Genomic DNA, 20196 nt, shown 5'->3' on the forward strand with positions numbered 1-20196 from the left:
GCAACGATCTCTCGGTTATTCTCCAGCACCCCCAAGCCCAGGTTTCGCCACGGCTTCCTTCTCACCACTTGTCCTGAATGTAGCATTTCTCACTCCTGGTTTTCCTTTCATCCATCCCACAGATGTTTATTGATGCCTGCTACGTTCCATGCACTATGTGAAGACAACTCTGACCTCTTTCCACCATTCACTACTGCTAAGGACACTTTCCACTGGGGCCTCTAACCACATGCTCCTCTGGCTCTCCTTCCACTTCTGCCCTGTCACTCTCTTTCAATATCAAGGTGACAATTTTCACCTGTAGGCACATAATTAACAGTGCCAAATCCCAGCCGTGAGCTCCAGTCTCCCATTTTCTAACTCCCCACCTGAATGTCCTCAGGTTGAGCTGAAAGATGTCCAACTCTCTCTTCAATCCTGCTCCATGCCCCATGATTTGGCAAATCCTGATGGTTTCTTGCATGCAAGCCCTCCTCTCATTTCCTCTGGTTCAGGCTTTCCCACCCCTAGCTCTCTAACTGGTCTTACAAATCCAGTATCATCACAGACTTTCCTCCAGATAAAACTTCCTGAAGCCAATCTGCCTTTCTAACCTTATTTTCATTATGCCTGTCCATGTACTTGTCCCTGTAGCCCTTGCTCGCCTTACCCAGCCCCACTTTCTCACCTGCTTTCCTTTGCTCGTGCCATTCTCTGCCCAGAAGGCTCTCTCTCCTCATCGCCTCACATCCAATGTGCAGGTACATGCCGCCTCATTCACGAAGCTCACTCTCCAACTACTGTCCCTGTAACTGTCTTAAAACCCATATGGCTTTCTACCTGGGATAAGCACAGGACGAGGAGAAAGCTGCCCTGTAAATTCCAGGATGTGGAATCAGAAAAAGGGTAAATCCCAGCTCCACGTTAGTGTATGTATATCAACCACTGATGGCAGAAGACAGAATTCACCCGCATTCCCCACAGGTCTGAGGACATAGCTCAGAGTGGCCCTCCTTTAAGCACAGTGGTCTTTGAAGTTTTGCACTTAACCTTGCAAACTTGGGCAAGGTTTGAATTTCATCACACCTGTTTATTTTCATGTACAAATATTTTTAATTATTTACCAATTAAGTTTTCCCCCAAAAAAGTTTCAAGTAAAACCATCACTCCAATAACTGGCATCGTTTAACAGTTATGTACCAGTGTGGACATCCCTAAGACACCCCTTGGCATGTCATCTTGAGCAACTCACCCTTTTTGAGTCTATTTCCTTTTCTGTAAAACGGGATGATAATCCTTACAGGTTGTTCTTGTGAAGATGCAATGAGATCCACTGCAAAAGAGCATTGTAAACCATACATTCGTTGATAAACATTAAAAAGACAAACTCACTGCCATCGAGTCAATTCCAATGCATAGTGACCATACAGAAAAGAGTAGAACTGCCCCATAGACTTTCCAAGGAGCACCTGGGGGATTCAAACTGCTGACTTTTTGGTTAGCAGCTGTAGCACTTAACCACTACTCCACAAAGGTTTCCTGATAAATATTAGGTAACGTTATTATTGTATTCGTATTTCCTCTACTGAAGAGTTTCCCAGTCAGTGGTCATAATACATGGGTGTGCTGTAATTGGGTTACAGGTGGGGCCACCAGCTTGGCCAGGCACCTCTAGGCACAAGGAGCCCGTGGGTGGGGAAAGTTCCTCAGAAGATGATCGGAGCAGGCCCAAGTCTGACATCCTGCCCTACAGTCCCCAAAGTGGGCACCAGGGTCATCAATACCTGACATTTGCCACCCTACCATGTCTTACCATCTGGACACGCACCTCAGAGGCCAGCTGCAGAGCGTGCTGCGGCCCATCACGGACAAGAGCCCGAGGCTCTACTGAAAGAGCTGGGTTCCAAGGTGCAGCTAGTCAGGGGTAAAGGGTCGGAGAGGCTGAATGGGGGTTCCTAATCAGAGCAGCACCTGGAAGCTGACCCAGATATAGTATCAGATATTTATGCCCAGTTATGGCTGATGAATCATTTTAGTGGAAAACCCTGGTGGTGCAGCAGTTAAGAGCTACGGCTGCTAACCAAAAAGTCAGCAGTTTAAATCCACCAGGCCATCCTTGGAAACCCTATGGAGCAGTTTTCTGTCCTATAGGGTCACCATGAGCTAACTGCTTACGCCCCAGGTGTAGAAGGTCAGTGAAAAAGACGAAGACCCTCAACGAGGTGGATTGACACAGTGGCTGCAACAATGGGCTTAAGCATAACAAGGATTGTGAGGATGGCATAGGACTGGGCAGTGTTTCATTCTGTTGTACATACGGTCACTATGAGTTGGAACCAACTCGACGGCACCTAACAACAACAACAACAAGAAACTAACCGATGGTGCAATTGTTAAGAGCTTGGCTGCTAACCAAAAGGTCAGCGTTTGAATCTACCAGCTGCCCCTTAGAAACCCTACGGGGCAGTTCTATAGGGTTGCTGTGAGTCAGAATCAACTCCGTGGCAATGGTTTTTCTGCTTTCAGTTTTTCAAAGCTGACTGTAAGGGCAATGGTAGTTGAGTGGTAGAATTCTTGCCTTCCATGCGGGGAGAGCTGGGTTTGACTCCTGGCCTACGCACCTCATGTGCAGCCACCACCCATCTGTCACTGGAGGCTTGTGCTGTTGTGATGCTGAACAGACTAGGAAAAAAGGCCTGGAGAACTACTTCCGGAAAACCAGCCAATGGAAACCCTATGGATCACAACGGCCTGAACTGGTCGTGGGGTTGCCATGAGTCTGAGACCAACTCCATAGCAGATAAAAACAAGCTAACTGCAGATCGATTGTTTTAACAATGTATATGGGCAGGAAGATATTAAAATATTTAACATCTTAGGTGACACAGACATTGACCAATCGGAACAGACACCCGCTGTAAACAGTGATTGCCAGCACATATCAAATAAATATCAGCCCTGAAGGAAGCTGTCTGCAAATTAGAGGGCCATCATTATTTGGAAATGTTTGAGGTTAAAGAATTTAATTGGATTTAAAAAATCTAGTACTGTTATCACAAGAAATTTCAAATTGATGAAAGAAAAAGATATATTCTTTGACTATAATTTCAACTTTTATAAATTTTTGAATGCTAAAATTTCTTTTTTAAATTTTTACCACCTACTGGAGTGTGTGTGGGCAGTGGTGGTTCAGTGGTGTTCCATGCAGATGACTGAGGTTCGATTCCTGGCCAGTACACCGCTTGCACAGCCGCCACCTGTCTATCGGTGGAGATGTATGTGTTGCCAAGATGCTGAACAGGTGTCAGTGAAACTTCCAGATAGACTAGGAAGAGAGGCCTAATGATCAACTTCCAAAAATCAGCCAAAGAAAACCCTATGTATCACAACAGTCTGATCCCGTTGTGCATGGCATCACCATGACTCGCAGCAGCTAACAACAACTTGAGTTTCTAATTGTTCATGGCTATCAAGAGCTTAAAACCAAACCCATTGCAGTGGAGTCAATTCAGACACCTAGTGACCCTATAGGACAGAGTAGAACTGCCCCACAGGGCTTCCAAGGAGCAGCTAGTGAATTCGAACTGCTGACCTTTTGGTTAGCAGCTGAGCTTTAACCACTACATCATCAGGGCTTTCCCCACTTGTCTGTCAGTTTGTCGTACTGTGGGGGCTTGTGTGTTGCCGTGATGCTGGAAGCTATGCCACCGGTATTCAAATACGAGCAGAGTCACCCACGGAGGACAGGTTTCAGCTGAGCTTCCAGACTAAGACAGACTAGGAAGAAGGACCCAGTAGTCTACTTCTGAAAGGAATTAACCAGTGAAAACCTTATGAACAGCAGTGAAACATTGTCTGATATAGTGCCGGAACATGCGCCCCTCAGGTTGGAAGGCACTTACAGTACGACTAGGGAAGATGTGCCTCCTCAAAGTAGAGTCAACCTTAATGGCACGGATGGAGTCAAGCTTTTGGGACCTTCATTTGCTGATGTGGCATGACTCAAAATGAGAAGAAACAGATGCAAACATCCATTAATAATGAGAAAGTGGAATGTACAAAGCATGAATCTAGGAAAATTGGAAATCATCAAAAATGAAATAGAATGCACAAACATCGATATCCTAGGCATTAGTGAGCTGAAATGGACTGGTACTGGCCATTTTGAATCAGGTAATCATATAGTCTACTATGCCAGGAATGACAACTTGAAAAGAAATGCTGTTGCCTTCATTATCAAAAAAGAACATTTCAAGACCTATCCTCAAGTACAACACTGCCAGTGATAGGATAATATCCATTTGACTATAAGGAAGACCAGTTAATACGCCTATTATTCAAATTTACGCACCAACCACTAAGGCCAAAGATGAAGAAATTGGACATTTTCACCAACTTCTGCAGTTTGAAATTGATGGAACGTGCGATCAGGATGCATTGATAATTACTGGTGATTGGAGTGCAAAAAGCTGGAAACAAAGAAGAAGGATTGGTAGCTGGAAAATATGGCCTTGGTGATAGAAACGATGCCGGAGATCTCATGATAGAATTTTGCAAGACCAACGACTTCTTCATTGCAAATACCTTTTTTCACCAACACAAATGGCAACTATACACACGGACCTCACCAGATGGAATAAACAGGAATCAAATCGACTGCATCTGTGGAAAGAGACGATGGAAAAGCTCAATATCATCAGTCAGAACAGGGCCAGGGGTCGAATGCGCAACAGACCATCAATTGATCCTATGCAAGTTCAAGTGGAAACTGAAGAAAATTAGAAGCCCACGAGAGCCAAAGTATGACCTTGAGTATTTACCACCTGTATTTAGAGACCACCACAAGAATAGATTTGACACTTTGAATACTAATGACCGAAGACCGGACGAGTTGTGGAATAACATCAAGGATATCATACGTGGAGAAAGCAAGAGGTCATTAAAAAGAGAGGAAAAAAAGAAAAAAACAAAATGGATGTCAGACGAGACGCTAAAACTTGCTGTTGAATATCGAATAGCTAAAGAAAAGGAAGAAATGATGAAGTAAAAGAGCTGAACAGAAGATTTCAAAGGGCAGCTATAGAAGACAAAGAAAAGTATTATGATGACACATGCAAAGACCTGGAGATAGAAAACCAAAAGGGAAGAACATGCTTAGCATTTCTCAAGCTGAAAGAACTGAAGAAAAAATTCAAGCCTCTAGTTGCAAGATTGAAGGATATGGGGAAAATATTAAACGACGTAGGAAGCATCAAAAGAAGATGGAAGGAATACACAGAGTCACTATACCAGAAAGAATTGGTTGATGTTCAACCACTTCAGGAAGTTGCATATGATCAGGAACCGATGGTCCTGAAGGAAGAAGTCCAAGCTGCACTGAAGGCATTGGCAAAAAACAAGACTCCTGAAATTGACGGAATACCAGTTGAGATGTTTCAGCAAACTGATGCAGCGTTGGAGGTGTTCACTTGTCTATGCCAAGAAATTTGGAAGACAGTTACCTGGCCAACCAATTGGAAGAGATCCATATTTGTGCCCATTCCAAAGAAAGGTGATCCAACAGAATGTGGAAATTATCAAACAATATTAATATCACACAAAAGTAAAATTTTACTGAAGATCATTCAAAAGCAGTTGCAGCAATATATTGACAGAACTGCCAGAAATTCAAGCTGGATTCAGAAGACGATGTGAAATGAGGGATATCATTGTTGAAGCCAGATGGATCCTGGCTAAAAGCAGAGAATACCAGAAAGATATTTACCTGTGTTTTATTGACTATGCAAAGGCATTCAAACATGTGGATCATAAAGAATTATGGATAACATTGAAAAGAATAGGAATTCCAGAACACTTAGTTGTGCTCGTGAAGAACCTGTACATAGATCAAGACACAGTCGTTCGAACAGAATAACGGGATAATGCGTGGTTTAAAGTCAGGAAAGTTTTGCATCAGGGTTGTATTCTTTCACCATACTTAATCCGTATGCTGAGCAAATAATCCGAGAAGCTGGACTATATGAAGAAGAACCGGGCATCAGGATTGGAGGAAAACTCATTAACAACCTGCTTTATGCAGATGACACAACCTTGCTTGCTGAAAGTGAAGAGGACTTGAAGCACTTACTGATGAAGATCAAAGACCACAGCCTTCAGTATGGATTACACCTCAACGTAAAGAAAACAAAAACCCTCACAACTGGACCAATAAGCAACATCATGATAAACAGAGAAAAATTGAAGTTGTCAAGGATTTTATTTTACTTGGATCCACAATCAACATTCATGGAAGCAGCAGTCAAGAAATCAAAAGACACATTCCATTGGGCAAATCTGCTGCAAAAGATCTCTTTAAAGTGTGGAAAAGCAAAGGTGTCACTTTGAGGACTAAGGTGTGCCTGACCCAAGCCATGGTATTTTCAATCACCTTATATGCATGTGAAAGCTGGACAATGAATAAAGAAGACCAAAGAAGAATGACACCTCTGAATTGTGGTGTTGGAAAAAAATAATGAATATACCACAGATGGCCAAAAGAGCAAACAAATCTGTCTTGGAAAAAGTATGACCAAAATGCTCCTTAGAAGCAAGTATGGTGAGACTACATCTCACATACTTGGGACATGTTATCAGGAAGAATCAATCCCTGGAGAAGGACATCATGCTTGGTAAGGTAAAGGGTCAGCAAAAAAGAGGAAGACTCTCAACAAGATAGCTTGACAATGGCTGCAACAGTGGGCTTAAGCATGACAACAATTGTGAGATGGTGCAGGACCAGGATTGTTTTGTTCTGTTGTATATAGGGCTGCTATGAGTTGGAATCGACTCGACAGCACTGAACAACAGCAAGAACAACATCAAAAGTTTGGTAAAGCGATGGACTGCTAACCAAAAGGTTGGTGGTTCGAAACCACCAGTGGTGGAGAAAGAAGATATGGCAGCCTGCTTCTGTAGAGATTTACAGCCTTGAAACCCCTATGGGATCGTTACGAGTCAGAATCAACTCGGTGGCAGTGGGTTTGGTTTTGGTATCAAGAGCTTAGAGCCCTGGTGGTGGAGTGGCTAAGTGATATAGCTGGTAACCAAAAGGTCATCAGTTGAAATCTATCTGCTGCTCCTTGTAAACACTTTGGAGCAGCTCCACTCTGTCCTTTAGGGTTTCTATGGGTTGCAATTGACTGGATGACAATGGGTTTTTGGTCTTTTATCAAGAGCTTAAAGAAACCATTCTTTAAAAGTTCTGACCATTATTGCATGTAGCCATTTCAAGCATAAAACCTGATATTTAAAAGTTATATTCACAGAAAAAAGACAAAATTTTGAAAATATTTTATTTAGAAATTTTATATAAATTCAGTATTTAATACCTTCCCTAATAAACCAAACCAAACTCGATTTCGACTCAAAGTGACCCTATAGGACAGAGTAGAACTGCCCCTTAGGGTTTCCAAGGAGCAGCTGGTAGATTCGAACTGCTGACCTTTCAGTTAGCAGCGGAGTTCTTAACCCCTGAGCCACCAGGCCTCCTAATACTTTGATTTTATTTTTCAAGACATAATTAAACAACACTTAAAACATGCAACAAACTTCTTCACCAAATCCTGTACAGATGCTCCCAAACCCCCTCCAGCTTACCTCAGTGGGACATATAAATTGTCACATTTTCTATGTGTGCCATGACAGGAACAAGGTGAGGAAGCACCCTGTATTTCATCCTTTGGGCTAGCCACCCAGGGCAGCACCTTGTAAAAAAACAAGTAATAAATGTCTGGGAGAGTGAATGATTGAACAGGTCTTCTGGAAACCATGGAGGGCAACTCTGGATGGAGGGCAGCTCTGGGGTGATTATTTCAGCCAGAGTGTGAGGAAAATGCCGTGTGCATTTCAGCTGTCTTCATGGATTCCCTTTGGCTTAGGGAATGATGCAAGTGTTCACAGAAGTCGCCAACACGTCTCGTCTTCACCTTCCTCATCCCCTGGGTCTAAAGTAAAATACAGATATTTTTGTGCATGTTGAGAATACTTTCATCAAAGCTTTTCAAAATCCCTCTTTGTTTTATGTATAAGGCTACACACTCAGCAATGCCTCAGGGAATACTTTCATAATCGCATCAATTTTGAACAGAGAGAATGATAATATGTACTATTTCAGCTCAAGATGGGTTGCTCACCATTCATTTTGTTGAATGGACACCTGTACCTGATTAATTCGACCGCTTATATCCAGACGTCAAGTAATGGGCTCTTTCCGGTCCAAAATGAGCCTTCCGGGGCTGAAGAAAGGGAGGAAAGAGCATGAATTTATCTGAAACAAGAGACCCAATCCGTGAAGTTGAAAGACTTGTTTAGTATTGTTACGCAGTTTCAGAGTCAAGCCAGTAGAGGGCACGAAAAACTTGGGCTTCATCATTTAAACGAAGCAACCAAAACCCTAACTTTGCAGGTCGAGATGATTCCAACATAAGACAGAGTAGAGCTGCCCACAGGGTTTCCAAGAAGTGGCTGGTCGGTTTGAACTGCTGACTTTTTGGCTGGCAGCAGTAGCTCTTAACCACTGTACCGCTAGGGCTCTTAGTCCGTTAGAAAACGGACAGAGCTTTAGCCATAGCAGGTGAGATACAGTTTATGTCACCTCCGAACATCCAGAAAAAAATTTATTTCATCTGATCTCATTCTGAGATCGCAACAATTTCATTATACAATAAGCTATCGTAATCGAATTTTAAACCAAAAAAAAAAAAGTTGTCATTGAATCAATTCCTGTTCACTGTGACTCCATGTGTGTCAGAGTAGAACTGTTCTCCAAAGGTTTTTGATGAATAATTTTTGGAAGTAGGTCACCAGACCTTCCTTCTGAGGCACCTCCGGGTGGACTCAAACTTCTAACCTTTCTGTTAGCAGCTGAGCACATTAACCATTTATTTGTTACATCCAGGGACTCCAATGTAATCTTGGCACCATTTAATTTTTACTTGAATAAAATGTTCAGATTTTTCAAGCTCCATCCTATGTACTTCTTTTGGATAACATTTCCCTTTGTCCTTCTGTGGAAGTCAGCTGCTTCTGAACAGCTTCTCTGCATCTGCAAAGTGGAGACTGTAATTGCTCACTTTTGCCGACTTCCCCGGTGACAATGTACGGATAAAAGTACATCATTAACCTGGTCCTTAGAGAGAAAGGCATTACACATATGCAAGAGCTGATTATTCATTATAAACTATATGCTCTGGGTAAAAAGATATGACTCGAGTTATTAGTAAGACTGACTACTCAATAATTGATGACTAAAGGACTGTAGCTTAAAACCAAGGTTCTAAACTGGCACAAAGATCAAGCACTCATGGGATAATGCTGTTTAGATAAACATCTAGAAGCCAACTCATACCAGGCTAGTGAAACCAGAAGAACATCTGTCTACATGATCGATGGGTAACAATCAACGCTTGAAGTACAAATAGAGATCTCATGTAAATAAAGCATATATGATACAATGTTCCCTATAAAAAATAGTGTAATAAAAATCAGTGGTACAATAAGATATTTGTTCTGCTTTATTATGTCTTTCTTTTACATCCGAATTTCCTTCTGAATTCAACACCTGATATATTCTATCTCATTTGTACTTCTGATGGTTCTGTAAAATAAATAATACAGATTATTTATATCTGACAAAGAAATTGAGGTGTCAAGCCAGTGATACCACGTTATTTGTTGAAAGGCGACTCCCTCCCCAGGATCCAGAATTAGAGCTGGTGTTACGTGTCAAAGATTTGGGTCAGAGGGGTTTGGAGAGAGAGAGTCTCATCGCTTATTGCATAGCTGAAGGGATAAAAGGATTCCCTTGTATCGACATCATTCCCATAGCTACAGTCAAAAATGTTTCAGGAGTCCACTTTTGACACTAAATGTAAAGTCCAGGCTGCAAATATTCACTTCATTACTTAAACTTGGTGTCTGGGATTATCCGTTGTCTTAGCTCTGAGTTCAAAGAACAAAAGGAGAACTAGAATCCAGGCTTTACTGGTTTCTAAAAAAAAAAAAAAAAATTTTTTTTTTTTTATAATCTAGGAGATTGTCCACTACTTTGTGGATGTGTCAAATAGGCCTCTTTTCTCCTAGATTTGCCCTTGACTTGATTTTTTACCTCTCTTTTTCTAAGAATTTTAGTCTTCCTTTTTAAATTTTTTAATTTTTTTTTTCTGATTACAAAAATTATACATGCTTGTCATGGATTGAATTACGTTCCCCCAAAAGCGTGTCTGTCAATTTGGCTGGGCCATGAGTCCCTGTATTGTGTGATTTTCCTATATGTTGTAAACCGTGCCTCTACGATGTTAATGAGGGAGGGTGGGCAGAAGTTGTGTTAGTGAGGCAGGACTCAATCTACAAGACTGGACTGTGTCTTCAGGCAATCTCTTGAGATATAAAAGAGAGAAGGGAGCAGAGAGACAGGGAGACCTCATACCATCAAGAAAGCAGAGCGCTTCCTTTGGACTCTGGGTGCCTGCACAAAGAAGTTCCTAGTCCAGGAGAAGATTGATGAGAAGACTGACAGAGAAAGAAAGCCTTCCCCTGGAGCTGACGCCCTGAATTTGGATTTTAAGCCTACTTTACTGTGAGAAAATTAATTTCCCTTTGTTAAAGCCATCCACTTGTGGTATTTCTGTTATAGCAGTATTAGACGACTAAGACAGTGCTCATTATATGAAGTGAGAGTCCACTATAATCTTCCCTTTCCCTATATAGTAGCCTTTCGAGAAAAACTAAGGCTGAGTTTATCCTATACGTACCGGTTGGCAACTTCCTTTTTCTACCTTAAAAAAACACCTTAGAAATCCTGTGCATAAGTTAAAAAAAAAAAAAAAAAAATCCTTACTATGACTTAGGAAATAATACGGGAATCATTATTCCCTGTCCTTGAGCATAGAGAACGTGATCGAGCTGCAGCTGGGCTCACAAGGCCCTGAGATAAAGACAATAGATAGGATAATCTGGGAAAGTATCTTTTCGGAAACCTTCCGCAGAAGCCAGAACACAAAAGACTTAGCACTGTTATCTTTTTCTATTAACATTTGGTGAATAAAAGTTTGTTGGACCAATGAAGACCCTCCTGACTGTTGTTACTGAAACCTATACCAATGATTGTTGAGAGGGACAATTCAAAATGTAGGATCACAGTTTCTAGCCAATCTCTGAAAAGACGAAGATTTCAATGGTTTTGCCCATTTGTAATGTTAATATATACTGATGATTCCGTAACCTTCTCTGGACTTGGGCAGACATGGCCATGGCAGCATGCTTGTCAGTTTTCCCATTCTTGCTTATTCTGTAATATTTCCTTGGACTCGGCAGACATGGCTCTAGCAACATGCTTGTCCGCTTCCCACTTTTGCCTTCTTGAATATATGCTGAATAAAACTTTCTTTTTGCTTTTACTAAACTTTGTGATGTTTTTTCCCCACAACTGAAGTGTAAATTACATAACACAAAATTCACCCATTTTAAAATAATTTCGAATGATTTTTAGTAAATTTATAATGCTGTGCAACCAACATCATAATCCAGTTTTAGAACATTTTCATCACCCCAAAAAGTCCCCTCATGGCTATAAATGAGATTTAAAGGGTAAATTTTTTGTGGGTAGTTACAATCACGAATAAAAATTCCCAGAAATTTCCAGTTTTCCTGACTTCCATTTGCCGCTGGCAGGCAACAAGAAAATTGCAAGATTTCATCAGCAAACGTTGGACAAAAACACCAGAAGCAGATCAACAGCTGTTTGCTCAAAATAGTTTATTCATTCACTCCAATTTTACGGAGGGCCAGCTAAGAGTCAAGGATATAAAGACTGAAATAAAAGCAGTCTTCCCCTGGAAGAAATTGGGCTTGGGTTCAATAGTATACAAATTTAATTTAAAAGGGTTTCAATATTCAATGTTTTTGAGTGGTAAGTGCTCCAGATAGGTGTGGTATTTGGGCTTCTGCTTCTGGCCAAGATGGAGTAACAGGGGCCGCCTTTACCTTCCCACCTGAAACAACCAAAAGATGGAAAAGTATGAAATAATGGTTTTCAGGACAAGGCCATCAAGCAACAAAAGACAGGGACCCCTGAGAAAAGGAAAATGAACAAGGTAAGCCCTATCATTGCTCTAATTTAGTGCCTTGCAGAAGTTTCTAGACCACAATGCAGGGAATTCCTGAGTTAAGGAGACAGAGCTGAGAGTTCAAGGAGACTAAGGCATGTAAAGTTCATAAGACAGAGCACCAGAGAGGAGAAACCTTCAGAGAGAGAGAGAAAACAACAGAGATCTGTAGAGGATCCCCTTCTAGTATTCAGCAGCATCTATGTGCGCAAGAAAAGTACTCAGTTTGGGGAAAGGACCATTTGAAAGGATGAGAAGGAAAGAAAACAGTCCTGGTGCTCACACACGGCTGGGAATAATACCTGTACCCACCAGGAAGGCGAGAAAAACTTAATTTATGGGGCTTTGGGAAGAGTACTCCTGAGGGTCTTGCGTGGGAAATAACTTTAGCACTGCTCTGGTCTGGAAGGATCAAATTGTATCCAAGTAACTTGACCACACCCCACAACAAATGCAAGAAGATGTGTAGGAATACAAAAATATCCGGTGCCAGACAAGGTAAAATTCAAATATATGACATCCAATCAAAAATTATCAGGCATGCATAGAGACAAAAATATGACCCATAATGAGAAAAATCAGTCAATCAAAACTGACCCAGAAATGACATATTTTAGAGTTGGTAGCAAGAACATCAAAATGGTTTTTTAATAACAGTATTCCATATGTTTAAAAAGTTAAGTAGAGATGTAAAAGATATAAAAAAGATTATGTGGCTGAACTTCTAGAGATGAAAACCACAATGTCTGAGATAAAAGATGTACTGGATAAGATTAATAGTAGATTAAACTGGGAAAAAAAAGTTAGTGTACTTGAAGACATAGCAATAGAAGCTCTAAAATTGATGAGGGAAAAAAACTTTTTTTAAAGTACAGAGCATCATTGAGGAATGGGACAACTTCAAGTTGCGTAATGTATTTGTAATTGGAACCTCAAAGTAGAGAGACAGGGAAACAGAAAAACATTTGAAGAAATAATGGCCAAAAAATTTCCAAATTTAATGAAAACTAAAAACCCACAGATCCAAGCAGCTCAGTGAACCCCAAGCACAAGAAACATTAAGAAAACCACAGTACCATACCCAAATCAAATAGCTTACATGTGACATTCAACTATTTCATAATAATATACTGATTTTCACAAACTTGTTATATATATAAAACTCCATCAATTCTATAAGTCATTGTGATAGGCTCCTTGATATCTGATTTTTCTTATATCACTGTGAAACGGCAGTAGTAATATTAATTACGTCAGAACCTACCTAACTTCACGAGGGATAACGCCAATTATCATCAGCACAAAGCTGAGTCCCGTGAGGTGGAAATCAGACATACCTCCACTCTCCAACATTTTTACCAATTCTAACACCAGCTGTCCCTCCTGTGCCACTCTATTTTTCTTCTGGGTTCAATAATCTGTTGCAATGGCCACAGAGAACTCACAGACTATATTTACAGTTAAATGGTTTACTAAGGAAGTAACAGGGTACAACTCAGGATCAGGATCAAGAAGAATGCAGGCAAAGTCTCCCTTCTTCAGTGCAGGACAGGTATCCTCTCAGCCCTCTCAGGACAGGCCTCCTCTAGGCCCTGCTGCCTGTCACTGCTGGTTCTGCCACTGGGCCCCTTCCAGGACTGTCACCACCAGCTCTGCTGCTGGGTCTCATCTGGGCCTATCACTGTCTTCAGTGTTATAGCCCTTGACCTATGTTAAGCTCTTTTAGGAAGTTCCTTGCCTGCTCTTTCTGCTTCTTCCTGCTGCTTCTCTTCTTGCCTCATTCTGTCTGAAAAGTTTCTGTGAGTCTGGCTGCTTAAATACACAAACTCCTGGTCAATTTCAAGGCATGGCACTCTCACCAGGGCCATGAACTGAACAATCCCTTCTCAGTAGACCACAGACACGTCATTTACATAGTAGGCTACAACTCAACTCATTTGCATAGCCTATTGACCAGTCCCTGCAAGGTGCATATCAATCAGAGGGCAGACTGCAGCCCAGTGTCAGACAAAAAGTATCAAACCACAAGTTGTTTACAGGTTACCTAGGAAATGTCAATCAATCTGGACAAAAGTAACAAACCCTCTGGGGTAGAAAACTAGGGCAAAGGTAACTCCTCAGGGTTTAGGGGGAAAATCTCTGGAGGTGTTTTTTCAAAGAACCAAGGTGAAAGGCCACGTAAAGAAACTCTTTTCACCACAATCACTTAACATCTCTCCTGTAAATAGAGCAGAAATTGGCTAGTCACTGCTGCCTAGTATCTGTGTGTCAGAACTGCAGATGTGTTCTCATCTGAGGAACCTTGTTAAAGAACCAAACAAATAGGGATACTTGGTGAGTCAGTGGGAGTCAGCTATTGATCTAACCAACTAAGTACGTCCTTCAATGTCAGGAGGAATCTCACTTTCTCTATTTAGTTAAAGATTTTTTAACAACAAAAAAGTTGACACTTTTAAACCCCTTATTTCAAGTATTGTGAATTCTCAGATTGTCAAACACTATCATAATAACAAAAATGAATCCTAAATAAAAATAATATGTGGACTATCTGCTGTTTGTTATGTCCTAGTGAAAGTGAAGCCACTGCGGAGGCATCCCCGCTCTGCTGCATTTTCTCCCGTCCCTCACAGGCTGCCAAGCCTTGGTTTCTAACTGAGGCTTGGGCCCACGGAGAAGCAGGCAGTAACTGTGGTTTGAATTTGGTACCAAAATCCTGTGCATGCACAAACCAAGACCTCAGGGCATGCACAGGACCTGAAGAGGAGTGGCCAGAACATGACCCCGGACCTGAACTTCGCAGGAAAGGAAGATGTTTTCCAGCACACCGCTAAACCTGAGCCAGTTTGCAAAGTGAAAGTTCCCTTCCATTACAAATGACTCAGCACCTGGATCTCCAAATATGGACATGGGAGGGAGGGGGGTGTGTTGGATTTTGGGCACCAATCTTGCCCCCTGGGGCCTGGAGGGCATAAAAGCTCCAAGCTCCCCAGGTTTGGGAGCACATGGTCTTTCGGCTGCTAGGCCCTAGGTTGCTCCTTGTTTGCGCAAACAATAAATTTCCACTTTCTGTTTCCCTTGCAGCTGGTGGTATGGCATCCGTCTTATTTCAATCAGCTTATAAGACAGGACAAGATCCCTCATTCTGTTATAAAAGCACTAGACTGACACTCTAAAAGAGATTAAAACTAAAATTGTATAAAAGGAATAATTTCATTTCACGGAATAGAGAAAAACACGGCATTTAAACAGACTGAAGCATATGTTCTCCCTTGCAGGGGAAACAGCCGGGTATTTAACAGGTAGAGTAAACAAAGGCAAATGGTTTCACATCAAAGAGTGTGTAGGGGAAGGAAGGGAAATTTACTAGGGGTTTTCAAACTACAAACTTTTTTTTTTTTTTTTTTTTTTACTGTAGATGAAGGTTTACAGAGCAAACTGGTTTCCCATTAAACAATACATGTATTGCTTTGTGACGTTAGTTGCCAACCCCACAACATGTCAACACTCTCCCATTCTCAACTTTGGGTTCCCCATTGCCAGCTTTCTTGTCCCCTCCTGCCTTCTAGTCCTTGCCCCTGGGCTGGCATGTCCTTTAAGTCTCATTTTGTTTTGTGGGCCTGCTTAATTTTTGGCTGAAGAGTGAATCTCAGGAGTGACTTCAGAACTGAGTTAAGAGGGTGTCAGGGGCTATACTCTCAGGTTTTCTCCAGTCTTTGTCAGACCAGTAAGTCTGGCCTTTTTTTGTGAGTTAGAATTTTGTTCTACATTTTTCTCCAACTCTGTCCAGGACTCTATTGTGATCCCTGTTGGAGCAGTCAGTGGTGGTAGCTGAGCACCATTTAGCTGTGCTGGACTCGATCTGATCTAGGCTGTGATAGTTGTGATCCATTAGTCCTTTGGACTAATCTTTCCCTTGTGTCTTTGGTTTTCTTCATTCTGCCTTGCTCCAGGTGGGGTGGGACCAGTGGAGTATCTTAAATGGCTGCTCACAAACTTTTAAGACCCCAGACGCTACTTGTCAAAGTAGGATGTAGAATATTTTCTTTATAAACTATGTTATGCCAATTGAGCTAGATGTCCCCTGAGGCCACAGTCCCCAGCCCTCAGCCCAGTAATTCAGTCCCTCAGGGAGTTTGGATGTGTCTATGAAGCTTCTATGACCTTGCCTTCGTCAAATTGTGCTGACTTTCCCAGTATTGTGAACAGTCTTACTCTTCAGCATAGTTACAACTTATCTATTGTCTAGTTAGAGCTTTACCTCTCCACCTCTCCCCTCCCTGATAACCATCAAAGATTATTTCTTTCTGTGCATAAGCCTTCTCATGAGTTTTTATAATAGTAGCCTCATACAGTATATGTGAACTTTGTATAGGAGTATATGAAGAGGAACAGGGCATCAGGATTGGCTGAAGACTCATTAACAACCTGCATTATGCAGATGACACAACCTTGCTTGCTGAAAGTGAAGCAGACTTAAAGCACTTACTGAGGAAGATCAACACTACAGGCTTCATTACGGATTACACCTCAACATAACAAAAAGAAAAACCCTCACAGCTGGACCAATAAGTAACATCACGATAAACGGAGAAAAGGTTGACATTGTCAAGGATTTCATTTTACCTGGATCCACAATCAACACCCATGGAAGCAGCAGTCAAGAAATCAAAAGATGCATTGCAGTGGGCAAATCTGCTGCAAAAGACCTCTTTCCAGTGTTAAGAAGCAAAGATGTCACCTGGAAGACTAAGGTGTGCCTAACCCAAGCCATGGTGTTTTCGATCACCTGGTATACAAGTGAAAGCTAGACAAAGAATAAGGAAGATCAAAGAATTGATGCCTTTGAATTATGGCTTTGGCAAAGAATATTGAATATACCATGGACTGCCAAAAGAATGAACAAATCTGTCTTGAAGGAAGTACAGCCAGTATGGTCCTTAGAAGCAAGGATGCCAAGACTTCATCTCACATAGTTTGGACATGTTATCAGGAGGGATCAGTCCCTGGAGAAGGACATCATGCTTGGTAAAGTGGAGGGTCAGCAAAAAAGAGGAAGACCATCAATGAGAAGGATTGACACATTGGCTGCAACAATGGGCTCAAGCATAACAATGATTGTGAGGATGGCTCAGGACCAGGCAGTGTTTCATTCCATTGTCCATAGGGTCGGTATAAGTCAGAACTGACTCAAGGGTACCTAACAACACAACAACAACAGTATTTGTCCTTTTGTGATTGACTTATTTCACTCAGCATAATGCCCTCCAGGTTTACCCATGTTGTGTGATGTTTTGCAGATTCATTATTGTTCTTTATTGTGTTCATGTACCATAGTTTGTTTATCCATTCACCTGTTGCTGGGCACTGCTGTTGTTTCCGTAAACTTTTTTAACATCAATATCTAACCTAACATAAATCTCTTATTCCTGATCAATTTGACTAGGGCAATATGTCTAAAGTGAGACATATAAACATTCCTGATGTGGGGGGTTAGTGATGGATTACAGGCTGAGTTACATCTAGTTGGAGTCCTTGAAATGTGAAGTCGATGAATCATCCAGTTAGGAAAGAGTGAAGATTAAATCAGCTCTAAATCTGAAGACTTTTGAAATGTAAACATTGCTCATCTGGCTAAGAGGGACTGAGTTAAGGTCCAGGCATTCACTGGATAAATTACCTGAAAGCAGTTAAGGTAGCAAGTTTATTTACATAAATTAAAGCCTGAATCTCTTTACTCTTTTTGTTACAGACAGTCAAAACTTTTACAGCTGCAATCTGCCTCCTTATTTTAGCAAAGTTGGTCTCTACCTAGTTTCAAATTTACAAAGAAGTAGCAGAAATACAGTGGAAAAATCCCAGTGAGCGAAGATCTAATTTGGGAGTCTGAATGTGAAACTAAGACTTGATATATACTTATCTTGGCTATAAAGTTACTTACAGGGTCTACCTTCATTTAACATACCGGTTCTATCTTCTAATCTCTGGTTGACAAAGGCAACTTCTCCTGGGCCAGCTGTGTAAACATTCTTAACAGGCCCTGAGCAATTCTTTATCTAGGTTAGAAATTCTGGCTCCTGCCTTCTTTGTTTTTCAAGTATTAAAACTTTGACAAAAAAGGCTGAATGTTTTCTTTAGAAGAGTAGAAATGAAAATCTTAGTTTAATTCGGAGAGGAGGTTTTAATTTAGGTCTGAAGTCACTCATTGCAGATATGTCAGCATCTCAATTTCTAAAATTTACATTCACAGTTATTACCATCTTATGGCTTTCCCTTCATACCAACTAAAAGTTCATAAATGTTAAAAAAAAAATTGTTGTTTTGGCATAACATGAAATATGGAAGGGAGGTCGTTGTGCCAGTAACTGTGTCACCTAGGGATATTGCTATTCAAAGTACGGATAAGTCCAGCAGCAACTCCTGGAGTTTGTTGGAAATGCAGAAACTCTCAGGCCCTGCTCTAGACCTAAAAAATCAGAAAATGCAGTTTAACAAGATCCCCAAGTGGTTACTATGCACATTCAAGTTTGAGAAGCACTGATCCCTGAGCAAATAATTTCTCTGGTCATGGTTCCTTAAGTGTGAAAACAAGGGGTAATGAAACCTGACCACCTTATTTCACAGGTTGATAAACAGAATAAAATACAAGAAACCCAATCCAAATATAAGTTACTATTTGGTATACTTGAAATAGTAAGCCGTCTAATAAATAGTGAGTTACATTGAATCCCAGGCACACCACACCCGTTTTTAGATTGAAAATAGCAGCAAAAAAGGACTGCCACTGTTATTAGAAATCCTATTAGGCAATGGAATCCCATTAGCTATTTTTTTAAAAGTCAAATAAGAATGGAAGAAAATATTTGGTGACCACATATCAGATAAGAGTTTAATATCTGGAATATATAAGGAACTCCTACAACTCAGCAACAGAAAGACAAACAACCCAATAAAAAAGATGAGCAAATGACTTAAATAAACATTTCTCAAAAAAAGATATGCAAATGGCCAATAAGCACATTAAAAGATATTCAACGTCATTAGTCATTAGAAAAAAAAAAAAAACTCTCTGTTGAGTCGATTCCAACTCATAGCAACCCTATGGGACCGAGTAGAACTGTCCCATAGAGTTTCCAACGAATGCCTGGCAGATTCGAATTGCTGACCTTTTGGTTAGCAGCCATAGCACTTAACCACTACGCCACCAGGGTTTCCAGGGACATACCCCCCCAAAAAGCAGCACTGGGAGCAGAACATGCCCTTTGGCCCAGGGTTTCCTGCGTGGAGAAGCTCCTAGACCAAGGGAAGACAGATGACAAGGAACTTCCCCCAGAGCCTAGAGACAGAGAAAGCCTTCCCCTGGAACTGGTGCCCTGAATTTGTACTTCTAGCCTACTAGACTGTGAGAGAATAAATATCTCTTTGTAAAAGCCATCCACTTGTGGTATTTCTGTTATAGCAGCACTATATAACTAAGACTCCATGTGACCCAGCAATACCACTACTAGATATTGCTAAAACAAAAATAATATTAAGCCAAAAAAAGAAATTGAAGTTTATTCAATATATAATTTGCAAAACAGGGTAACATTTCCAACTAGAGGGTCAAAAATCTTCCAAAGAAGAAAGAATTTCCAAAGATTCTTATACCCCATCTTATTGCTAGTGATTATACACTACCATAGAAAACAGGGCACGCAACATTCTCTTAAAAAACGAGTGAGACAATTACTGATTTATCCTAAAACATAGATCTAGCCTGACTTTTGGAGTTTCTATTGTTGAAACTGCATATAAATAATTATTTAAAAAAGCACAGTGCACAACTGGACAAAACCAAAAACTAAGAAGTTTCCTGAATATAACCAAACACTTTGAGGGACACAGCAACAGGGGCGGGGGTCTGGGAGCCATGGTTTCAGGGGACATCTAGGTCAATTGGCATAACCATGTATATTAAGAAGACGTTCTGCATCCCACTTTGGTGAGCGGCGTCTGGAGTCTTAAACGCTAGCAAGCAGCACCTAAGATGCATCAATTGGTCTCAACCCACCTGGAGCAAAGGAGAATGAAGAAC

This window comes from Loxodonta africana, chromosome 3 (assembly GCF_030014295.1).
Source record: "Loxodonta africana isolate mLoxAfr1 chromosome 3, mLoxAfr1.hap2, whole genome shotgun sequence".
Taxonomy (NCBI): Eukaryota; Metazoa; Chordata; class Mammalia; order Proboscidea; family Elephantidae; genus Loxodonta; species Loxodonta africana.